The sequence below is a fragment of the Cupressus sempervirens genome, chromosome 10, assembly GCF_028749045.1.
Source record: "Cupressus sempervirens isolate cs-2001-9-10 chromosome 10, ASM2874904v1, whole genome shotgun sequence".
NCBI classification, from domain to species: domain Eukaryota; kingdom Viridiplantae; phylum Streptophyta; class Pinopsida; order Cupressales; family Cupressaceae; genus Cupressus; species Cupressus sempervirens.
In genome coordinates, this window is record NC_143127.1 from 695,164,628 (window position 1) to 695,177,816 (window position 13,189).

Sequence of the window (13,189 nt, forward strand, 5' to 3'; positions counted from 1 at the left end):
CTAATTTAGCCATCTCTAAAGGCATAATTAATTAAATTCTTATTTAATTAATCCTTTACCATCCCTAGTTGATTAATTTAATTAATCATCTATAGTCCTAATTGATAAATCAAATAATCTATTATTTATCAATTAAATCCTTTTCTCCTATCTAATTCCAAAAATCCCCATTTATTAAATAAATCTATTTGATAAATGAAATCCTCAAATTCAAAAACCCCTAACCTATCTCTAATCCTCCATTTAGCCTAATCCACCCTATCCACCCATACTAACCAAACTTAGCCACTAACTCACCCACCCTCATTAATGCCATCCACTTGCACATCTCTAACATCCCTAATCTAATCCTAAACCCAAGCCTAATCCACCCCCTAATGTTGTCACATTCCTTAAAAAAGTTTAAGACTTTCCTAATCCAAACCAAAGTCTCCCCTCAAAAAACCCAACCACTAAGTCATGAGTGCTCTTACAAAACATAAAAGACTCTTACAAGCCCACTCATGACTCTTACACCCATCTTCCACACTCTTCCCTCTTCCACACTCATTCCTCTTACATCCCTCTTACATACTCAACCCCACTCATCATGCCTTTAACCAACCCTTTACCCTACCCTCTCACACTCATCCTCCTTGTGACAAGTGTCACCTTCCCATTGGTGCTAAACAAGCACAATCCATGTGCTCTCCTTTGAGTGCATCCTAGCCCTCCTTAAGCCTTCATCCATCCTTGCATCTAAGCCTTCCATCCCTCTACCCCTTAGCCTATAAATTGAATCCCATCCCAAGACATTTCATCAAAAATCTTTGAGCTAAAGTTACCATGCCCTTTTGAGAGCCAAAAGCCATACCCATACCCTTATAATTCCAAATTGAGAGCTCACAAAGCTACCAATTTGCCATTACCCATCTCCATTGAAGCAGCTTTTGAGCATCTTGAGCATACATCCATAGCAAAAGGACACATCTACAGAATCAAGAAAGCATGGAGTGTTTTCTCTTGTGAGGTTTGCACTTCTTTTTCTCTTTCTTTGTCTAAGAATATATGTGAATTTAGTTTTTGGTTTGTGAATGTTACTTTATTTGTTAATGTTCTTTGCATACTGATTCTGGTTCTACACCTACTGCATTGGCTCCTAAGCCCATGAACCATCATAGAGCTAATTCTTTCAATGTTGCTCGAAATAATTTGACATACTATCTACCAATAGGTTAATCATTGGTTTAGGAAAATATAAGTTCACAAATGAACTAATGAAAATGAAACAAAGTATTAACAAAGTGTTTAAAACTATCATGAAATAGAGGCAATAATTAGCCTCATCAATAGCATAATCTAAACCATCTCAACCAAAGAGATAACATGCTCCATATGAACATACTATAACATTTCAAAACTCCAAATGTGTATCAAGAGTATATCATGACATAAAAAATGAAGTCATCATAACACCAAGGATAATATGTCAAATGAAAGCATAAACCACACCTTTACCAAGAACATTGTGAGTCCTCAAGATGCAACCATCTCCACACACCATGAAGAAAACTATCTACACATTCCATGAAGAACCATCTCTACACACCAAGAAGATATCCAAGAACCATATAAGTCCCCAAGATCTAACTATCTTCACACATTATGAAGATAACAAGTGCACCATGCAAATGTCAAAGGTACTTCTACAGCAATAGGATCTAAGACAAACCTCCAACATCTGCAAAAACTCAATCATTACATCAATTCCAATAACTCCCAATTAACCATGGTATCGAGTCATCCATGGTATCATAAAATAGATCTCCTACTTGAAGATCCTCCAATTCTACAGTCACAAAACCAAAGTGTCAGTACCAATTGAAACCAAGATCTCAAAACCCAAGAAGATACAAACCAAACCATAAAGTAATCATGCACTGTCACCCCATCAATGCTAAAATCTCCCACTAAATTGTGTATCCAAGCTATGCATGACATTATGATGAAAAAACCATCCTCTAACCATGAGAATCAACCAAGGCATCAAACCATCAAAGAACTCAAAGTGCACATCATGAGCTCCTCAAAAGAAATCAAATAACCATGATCCTCAACCAATAAGATATACTACCATAACCAAATCATGAATCCAAACCAATGAACATCAAGGATGTACCTATATATCCAATCATGTCATGCCAAAATTAATTGCACCATGATCACATCCCTCAACCGAGCATTTAACTCCTTATGTATCCAACTTGTCAGCATAAAATAGTCAACCACAATTCTCTTCCATGATTGTACTTGGTAATAACATCTCATCCCTTCTACAAGAAGAAAAATTAATGAATCATGTGAATTAGGGCATAGACAACCCAAATTCATGCCACTAATCTAAATATACATCAATAATGAAAGATCAATCGTCAATGGCAACCCATAACCAAGCTATAAATGCAATTTGTAAGTATAGACCGCTTAGAACATTGCACAACTTGTAGACCTAACAAGTCATCATACACACCCAAACCAAACACTGATAACCATATCATCATGAGACCAATATGAAATATGAACTAGGTATACAAAGACATCAAATCTTAAATCTCCAAACATATAATTTCATAAACTTACAATGCTACCATAGTCAATATATACCATAAAAAATCCAAATTAATATATCACCAAATAAACCATGCCAAACCTACACCAAATTTGAACCAATATGTAGAGCTGTCATTGAGCTTTTCGTTGACTACTCAATGTCAGAAATTTGGCTTGTATGCCCAAATTATGATCTAATTTATGCTCAAAATAAATAATGTCTAACTATTGGGCTCTTAAAACCTAAAAAAATCTCAAAATATAAAAGAAAACCTACACCAAATTATAGTGCTCTGAATTAGCTTCCAACGCCTATAAGAAGTCCAAAATCTAATATCCTGAGAGAAAGATATGGTTGTTTTACTAAGATAGTCTTTTTACCATTTTCACTTTGGTTTTTTTTTTTGTGATGAAAATTTTGACGAGATTAATTTTGACAGCCATCACTAGCTAAAACTAAATTAATCTTTCACTCCCTCTGAACATGGCCAAACTAGGGTATATTATATAGAAAAATTTATGGAAACATCAACTCGGATCCAGTGATGAGGTTTATTTTTACCCAGGAGGTCATTTATGCAAGCTCCCCTTAAAACCCTCATTTAAATGAAACATTCAAAAAACACTTTTGTCCAACAATTTCATATGCCCTAAATTTACCAACATCCCATCATAAAAAAAAATCCAAAACCTTCATATTTGCAATAAATAACTCATATATAATTCCCTTTCTTTTATCCTTTCATATATTCCCATGGATTCATTCTAGGGTTACAATCATAAAGCCATAGCTCTGATACCACTTGCAAGGAAACATGCAATAAAGAATATAATTGTTTCCACATAAACCATAATAAATTTGAAATAAATATGCAATTAAAATCCACATGCAAGAAAATAGACAACATACCCACAAAAATTGTGACACAAGATATTCCCTTGGAAACCCTCATTGAGGGAAAAACCCAGCCTCCAAAAGCATCCATCACCATGCATTATTCAACAAAAAATACTATTGTAATACAACCATGGAAGCCTTCAAAGTCATAGCCACAACCAATAAATCCATGTGAACAAGCATGAATCCACACATCCCATGCCATGCTTCCAACTTTCACAAATGCTCCCTTGGCTAACCTGTCAAGCCTTGTCCAGCTCGACTCTTTGCATTTTTTCCTTTTGCCTTATCACACAAAAAACTACCCTTGTGGCTTCTTATATAGTAGTAGGTTTGACAAAACAACCAAGTGGTATTACATAAAACCATGTGCTACCTAACCCATTGATCCCACGTTTAATATTGGAAATTTAATTTCTTTTCTCCAATATTAAATAATTACATGGAATATTATCACAATGTTACAATACAACTCATCAAGTATTTCCAATAGGAATATTTACATGTTGGTGCAACATTACATGATAAAATAAAATAAAATAATATAACGATTTTATGCAATGTGTGCAACACCCATTATCTCAATTTCTAGAGGAGACCTGGCTATAATATCATTCAAAATAAGAGGTCTACAATTGACAAATGGAAACAAATAGTTGGATCAAATAGTACTACTTTGGAAGAAAGGCCTAATGAGCTAATTCCTAAGAGGTAGAAGATAGAAGATAAATAGGTGCTCCAAGTAGAAGAGTGCTCACCCACTTAATCCCCACTACATATAGAAGATGAGGAACTTACTAAGGAGAAAATGGAGCAATTGGGATCACAAGGGGGAATCTTTATTACTACTACAGAACTAGAAGAAGGGAATCCTGAAAAACCTCCCACACCAAGCCTTGAGCTAACTATTTCTGATTATAGAGGAAGGGAGTTGGACCCTTTTGTGGAACAAGCAAGTCATGAATTTATTTCTGATGACAACTTTGTCAAATCTAGGGCTTTCTACCAGTTTGCATGGAGGACCAACATAGGATTGTTTGAAGATATATGTAATAAGATGAAAGTAGAGCATCTTGAGATAGAAGAGGAACCTCTATAGAATGAAATAAAAGATGAGATTATGTAAGAGTTTAAGAGCTTGACCCCTAAATAGGGAAAGAAAATGATTCAATCATCTGGGGTCTTACTTTTGCCAAATTGGGACATTGCTAATGCAATGATTTTTAATTCTATGACCAAGAAATTGAATGTAGTTGAACAAGTGAAAAAGGAACTGAAAGGTGCCAAATTTAGTGAAGATAATGTTGCATTAGTTATTTGGTCTTTGAGAAAAGGATCTAGAGCTAGCTCCTCTCAACCTAATGTTACTAATTGATAGGAAATTTGATTATAAAAAGGATGGAGTATACTCCAAGTGAAGAAGCCATAGAGCTAAGTCATGGAATAGCAACCTCACCCTAGCCACAACCCTAAGGGAGAAAAATGAAAGATTAGAACTATAAGAAAAATATGAAATTTTTTTGGTTGACTATAATAAAGAATTACAAAAGAGGATAGAACTTGAGAATAAGTTGATAGGGCACCAAGGATAGTCCAGTAAGCCAAGAATCACTTATCCTTGTCCATCAGTGGAGCCTTATAAATTCACTCCTCTAATTGAAATTTCAAACACACCACAGAGACCTCAATATTATACTATAGAGGATTTTGAAGAAGAAAAGAGCAAACTATGGGCATTGCATGTGGAACTAGATATTCAGTACAAGAATAGATTGAGGAAAGAAATTATGTATTTAGTAGATAAAATTGGTTGGCCAACATTTTATGAGCAATTAGAAAAGGTAATAAATATATGGAATGAGCTAAAAGAAAATGATAATGCTCTAAAGCTAATTGTCAATAAATGGAACAAAAGGGACAAAGATGTCACTCATCTATGTTTTTTAGTTATCACTCTATCTTATGAGCATATAGAAAAGACTTATGACTTGACAAATTATCTCTCCAAGTTTAATTATAAAAGAACTACATTTAAAAAAAGAATCATTAATTATCTTGCAAAATATAAGAGTAAAAAATTTAGACTCTTCCCCCATGCCTTGGATAGAAAGGATAAGCTAAAGAATAAAGAGGAATTGGCACAAGAATTGGATGACCTATTATGTCTTAGGATGAATAGAGTCATAAATGAGAAGGGAAATCCATGGTGGGCAAAGAAAACAAAAGAAGTTGTAAAAGTGCAATTATTTTATGATTCTTTAAGGGGAGATTTTATTGAGATAGATAAATTGGGAGAGTATGCTCTAAAGAAACAACATGATGTTTTGAGTTTTAACTAGCTAGATGACACACTTTTTGACAATTGGATGGCAGATTTTGTACATGCAAAGAAATTGGAACTAGGTGAAACCAATGATGATGAAATGGAGTAGGATGATTTGTAAGTAACTAACACATCGATAAAACTAGATGAAGAAAAATGAAGATGATCAACTATGGTAACACCCACAAAGGTCTAAATTGATGAATTAGTAGTAGGAGAATCATATGTAACTATTATTCTATCAGTGCATGATGACATGGATGGAGAGCCTTAAGTTGAAGTACGTCTACAAACATCAAGACTAGGTCCATCATAGAAAGTCCATTGTTTACATCTTCTGAGGAACAACAACAACATTAAAGACAATCATGAAATTCCTTAACAATAACAAAGTGTAGAAAAAGTGATTCCAAAAGAGAATATTCATGATCAAACAACATTCTATTGCACCAATTTTTGTCTTTTGTGATAGTAACCTTGCAAATATCATTATGTCTTAAGGATAGCTGTAAGTACTCTCTAAACCTAAAGCTTGTTGCATCTCAAATTATATAAGTGAGATCTAAAGGCTAGAAAGTGGGTCCAGACTATTGTATAACTTTTTGTTTTACTAGTTTTATTTCTGTCCAACTTTCTTAATGCCAATTTCTGTGATGTATTTTCTTTGCAATCCTAAGAATACATTAATTTTCTAGGATCATGGTGTCTTGTCTTGAGTTGTTTTGAGTTATATTCCAATGTTACATCATTTTCAAAGAGAATTAATACAAAGATGAACTCTCACAATATCCTTTTTCTTTGAATCTTGTCTTCATTGTTATTGACTAGTTATTTTAAGGTTGTATGGACAAAGCCTTCAATTGAATGCAAATAGGATAGATTGTATATCAGTTCATTATTGCTTTTAATTCAATGGATTAGGTGAATGTTTTAGTGAATATGATAAGATTTCTAAGTAGTAATAAGGATGTGCATAAGAATGAGTTTTAGGGACAATTACTGATGATATTGATTGTAATACAGTCAATTAGGTCAAGAAATTGGATAGACTTTGAATCCCAATGAATGAGGCACTGATCAATTAGTTTAGTTTGCATATGAAGAGATCATAGATAGACAACAAGAACAATCTTAAAATCAATATAAATTTTACTTTAAATGTATGAAGAGTATCATAGTTGTTCAATACTTGTTTGCATTTAATCTCTGTATCTTAGTTAGCTGTTGTTATCTAGAATTACTTATAAATCTAAGAAGAATTCTAACCATTCTACTGTAGGGGATGAGTATTTTAATAGAATTTTATTAGATGAATAAGATGTGGAAATAATATCAAGACTTAAATCTTTTTGTCCCTCAGGTGCACCCGCCTTGGTTTTGTAGAGGCAAAAGAGTAGAAAAGCTTTATGATTTTATTGAAGTTGGGTCCATATCTAAAGACCATCTAGCTAATCATTGGAAGTAGCTAATTCTTAGGTTATTTTATCTTCACCATCTTTCTATCAAGTATCTTATTACTTGGTAGTGTAAAAAAAACCAACACTTGGAATTAGATATTTTTTTGGTTGAGGCATTATTCTTTGATCTACACTCATGTGCTTGATGTCCTACTTTCTTGTAGTTAAAGAAATTATCACTTGGTTTAGTTTTAGGAATTTGCTAATATTTTTTTCTTCTACAAATGTTGGCTATATGATCTATCTCCTCACATTAATGAAATATAGGTTTTCCTTTTGACTTTGCATTCCTTTTTTCTCCACTCTTAGATGATTCTTCTTCTTCAGTATATGAAGATTGCTTGTTGTATTTGAGTCTAGAGTTATATCTTGTTCTAGTTGACTTCATCATGTCTTCAAATTTCTTGATTGCTTCATTTGGTTTGTTCATTCTATTCATGAGTTCCTTTTCATTCCTTAACTCACTTTTCAATTGCTCATTTTATAGGTTCAGGTTTGTGATCTCCACATATTTTTTGTTTTCTTCTTGATTGCATTTATTAATTGATTTATTATGTCCTTGGTTGTTTGTAAGCTTCTATACTTCAAATTATATTTCTTCAAGTCTACTAGTCATCTACCTTTTGTCTTCTTCATCCATGAGCTTATCTTCCATTACTTTCTTCCTTTGTTCAATTGCTTTAAAAAGTGTAACTAATTGAACTTCTTGTCCTATCTTGAGCTTCTTTTTCCAGGGCACTATTCTTCTCTAGGAATTTTTTTATTGCTTCATTATTGTTAGCGACCTTTCTGCTATCTAGTAATCCTTTAATGTCAAATTTTGTACATCGAGTGTCATTTAGCTGAACAGTTATCTCTCTTCTTCTCTTTAGGGTTTTCATTACCTCTTTTTTTGATGTCTCTAATTGTTGCAACACAATCTAGATTTTAATTATCTGATTCTCAATGATTGTATCCTCTCAAGCTATTAGGCTTCCTTACAAGAGAATGAACTCTGATACCAAATGTTGGAATAAGTATATGAGAAAAAAAATACTGAGAGGTGGGGGGGGGGGGGTTGGTAAATCAAGATTTGAAAAAATGAAAATTGGATGCTCTTGATGATGGTATGTCTCTGTCTAATCAAATTGGGGATGTTCTTTCACCATTTTTCAATCTAGAATGCCTAAAGCACATTGATCTCAACTTCAATGATTTAGTGGAGACGTTCTTATAGACATGGGAACAATCTCTACCTTTTAGTACTTGCAACTCTCTGGGCTTGGGTTGAGATTAGCGGACATGTAGATGTGGAGCAGAAACATGAGAGATTTACGAGAGCTTATCTTAATAAAATTGGGTATGTCAATAGTGGAAAGAAATGAGTTGGATGACATATCCAACTCATTTCTTTCCACTATTGACATATCCACTTCTATCAAAATAAGCTCCCTTAAATCTCTCATATTTCCCATCCACATCTACATGTCAACTAGTCTCAACCCTAGCCCAGTGCAAGTATTGTAAAGTAGAGATGATCCCTATGTCTATGGGAATATATCCACTAAACCCAACTTGTGCTAAGTTCAAGTAGCTCAAACTCTTGAGCCTGGGCAATCTAGTAAGGATGGGAATTTTTAGGCTCCAAATCCAAAAGAATAAAATTTACTTCTCGATATAAGGTGTAAGACAAGTACAGGGAGGTTGGAGATGTCTAGACTTGGACTAGAGACTATGAGTTGTTTCTATATCATTATGTGAGAATAAACCATTAGGCACCCATATGTCATCCTTGGGAGATGAATTTTTGAAAATTGATAGTGATGAATGTATTCTTGAATGTGAAGCTTCTTAGGGTCATTATGAAAAAAATATAATGCTGAGGGAAAATGTATATATTACAAAGATGAAAAATTCATGAAAGTATCTATTGAATGTTGGAAATAATAAGGACTAGCTAGGTTACTAAGATGGGAGGGGTGAATCAGTAACCTCAAAAACTTTTGAAAAATTTAGTAATTAATAACATAATCCATTTACCATTAATAGATCTAATCTACTACATGCATGTGAAACTGAAAGCACAAAACACTTTGAACACAATATTTGGTGACCTAGAAACCTTCTAAATAGAAAGTAAAACTAGGGTGGGGATGATACCCACAAAACTTCAATACTATAGTATAAATTTGGTTGGTTAAGGCTTACAATGATCACTTCTGATGATCTACCTTGTTAGAAGCAATTAGGACTGCTAGATCCACCTTGTTAGAGGTTTTACAAACATACAATCAAGTATGCAGTTGGTAAAGAGATTTAATAAAAGACTGTTAAGTCTACCCTATTAAAGGATTTGAAGTTGATTCACCTATTAGGATGAAATAGTAGATCTGAATTGCAACTAATTTTTTTGATTAAGATCCTTGAAGTACTGATCACCTCTTGTGATAGATGTAACTTGACTGCTCTTGATTTGACCTTGCAATACACTATGTACTACTACTGATTCACATTCACATGCTTTTCATTTCATTCTCATTCACTCTTCTTGAAAACATTAATCTTGGATATGATATGATACATTACATATATACCAGCCCAATTCTCATAATTACAAGGTCGGCCAATACACCGATATTACTAAGTTAGCCCAAATGTAGAAACACATGTTCTAAAAAATGACTTGGTTAGTTTTTGATACATGGCATCCACTACATTACTTGGAATGATCATGCACTCAATAGAAGTAGAGGCTTAGTCCATACTAATCACTTCAACATAGTTTCAAACTCGTTATACATTGGTGACTTGATAGATACTGTATCACTTGGTAGAAATTGAATCCCACATTTACCATGCCTACACTCGGTAAACACTAATAAGTCCATCACTCAGTTAACACTATCTTTACATCACAAGAACTAATGACTTGATAGACACTACGAAGCTCGGTAACCATTGATCTACTTGACTAATATTGAACTACTTGGTCTGAACTACTAGACTTCACACTGCCTGAATTCACTGGGTAACCACTAGAATGCTTATTATGAACTGTGAAAATTGCTAACCACTAGATTTCTCGACAAACACTGAAGATTGAATGAAGAGATCGGTAACCATACAAAATCTGAATAAGTGTTGTCACTAATAAAAAACATGACTTAATTCCAACAATCTCCCCCTTTGGCATTAGTGACAAAAACACTTATCAGCCAAAACTTATGTACACTAACATGCTGATTTGATTTTTGATTTTTCAAATTTTGTCTTTGTAATTCTAATTAATATACATTTTGCATATATCTCCCTCATATAATGTACATATCATATCAGGTGTAATATCATACTGAGTGTATATACAAATATCTCTCCTCCTTATATACATGTCTCTCTCCCCCTTTTTTACAATAATGCCAAAGATTTATACAGGATCTACCTATATAGAGACACTAAAATGTGAGAGAAACTCAGAATGTACCTTGAGAATAAGAGTTAAGGTCTTGTCCTAGTTTTCTTGCAAAATTTTGCAGGTTTGAAGTGAAACTTGGACTTCTGCAGAGAGTTCAGTCAAATGATCTACAATTGAAAAGTTATTGTCATGGATCAATGTTTTAGAATAAGCAATGTGCTTTTGCATTGTATCCATGATAAGAAGGATAATGTTCTAGATGTTTTTAAGTGTAGACTAGATCCTTCCTTCCTTTCTTAATAAATTTACCTACATATCCGATAGGAATCTGATCCTCATGTGGTGTGCAGAGCTTGAACTAGGATTAAGCTGCAACTTATATGCAGTAACACTCAGATCCTTATCAATCTTATTTAATTTTCTCTTTATTTCCTTTATATAGTTGGTAACATCACATAACTTAGAAAAAAGAGATGTTACATTTGTGTAGGACAATTCAAGATTTGAAAAAATTGAAGAGAGTTCAACCTGATGGATAACTATCTACTGAACAATGTGATCAAGCACTTTATTATCAAACTTCTTTGCTTTCGCTATTAGCTTTTCATGGACAATGGAATCCTCATTGAATTTATTATCTGCCTCTTCCAATTGCAAAAAAATGTGTTGAGAAGAATCAACTTCAACATGTATAGCCTCTGTCAAAATGTTCTTAGCACTTTCTGTGATTCTGAATTCTCTATCTCTCTCCTCTCTTAGTGCTTTTGTTTAGCCTTCTTTTCAAGGAGTTGATTGACTAGTCTCATCTGCTCTACAATAGCATTTTCAAAATCCAACTTGGGAATCTCAATCTCCTTATCTAGATCTATATCTTCCTCAATTTCCTTTCCACTAGTTAGAAGTTCTAATTGTTTCTTTGGTTCAACTTCTGATATTAATGCTTTAGATTTTTAAATAGAAACAATAGTGGAAATAGTAGGGCTTGTAGTAAAAACTTGTATAGTGCCTACTAATGGAATACTAAAATAATCCAAAACTGATGTGCTTACAAAAATTCCCAAAATTGAAGTATTTATAGGTGAAATACTGACATAAGTATGCACAATTGAATAACTTATTGGAGCATGAAAAACTAAAGTAGTCATAATTGAAGAATCCAAAACAATAGAACATGAAACTATACTTACTGCTGATGATCCTAACTTGGGGACTAAAGAAGTAGAAGGTTGCAACTTAGTAGATGAAGTTGTAGACACTTCTATTAGTGATACATTTAGCTGAGAGTGAGCAAAGAGTGATTAGACATTTGATGTGTCTGTTGTGGTCACAATCACACTTGCTGAAGTTGTCTCCATGCTTGATGATGTTACTATTTTTTCTAGTGAATGAGGAAGGGAGGCTATGACTTCCATAGCTATCCTAATTGGATCACTTTCTTCTTCTTCCTCTTTTCTACCTTCCTCTTCAGCTTCATGCTCTTTTTCTTCTTCGTCATCCTTCATCAATTCTTGATAATCTTTAGCATCAATGGTGACACAAGGAGTATTGTCTTCTTCATTTTCTTCATCCTTATCACTATCATCATCATCATCTTTCATCTCAACTAGATTCTCACTTGGTTTGTTCAGATGATAAATATTCTTTCACATAGATGTAGCATCCTTGACTAGATGCTCTATGTATTTTACCAAAATTAAACAAGTATGAAATTTGATGGTCGTCACGTCTTCATTTTTCTTCATGGCTTCCTTTACCTTAGCATTGGTAAAGGTTGATAATAACTATCTCAAAGATTGTTCATATATGTCCTTTGTTGTTTGCATGGCTAATTCCCATCTTGGATTTAATCTTACTAATAGATCATTGGAAATCTAAGGTGCTATCTGATCAAGGGAATATTTTCATTTTCCCATCTTTATTAGTACCAATTCCTCAATTTGCATCTTCTTAGAATCTATTCTAGTTTCAAACTTTAATGCTTTGAAATTTGTTATACTAGCACCTTCTTCCAATTGTTCAATCTTTCCTAGAAGCTGAGAGGGGGCTTAGTAAACACAACTTCACTACCACCTTTCTTCTTGGATCTTCTTGAAAATACTACAATGGAGGGCTTGGGTGGCTTAGTGATAATCATCTTGCATTTCTTCTTTGTAGGCTCTTCTTCCTTTTCTAATTCATCATTCTTAGATTCCTCCTCATCTTCACCTTTTCCCTCTGTAATCATAAGAGGGGCACTTGTTGTTTTCAACTTTGAAATTCTCCTCTTTCCCTTATTCACTGCTTGTGGAAGCTTGATCTCAAGCTCTATTCTTGCTTTAGCTTTGTCATAGGTTCCAAAGAGAGGTGCCTTTACATCCATAGACTCATTAACCAGGGTTTCAATTATTTCTTTTGCCTCATCAATATTAACCTCATAAGGAAGAGGTTTTACCCACACTATCCTAGGCCTTACTGCCTGGATGTATACTTTGTTACTATCAACCATAAAATAGACATCATCCTTATAGTCTTCAACCAATTTTTGAGGTATT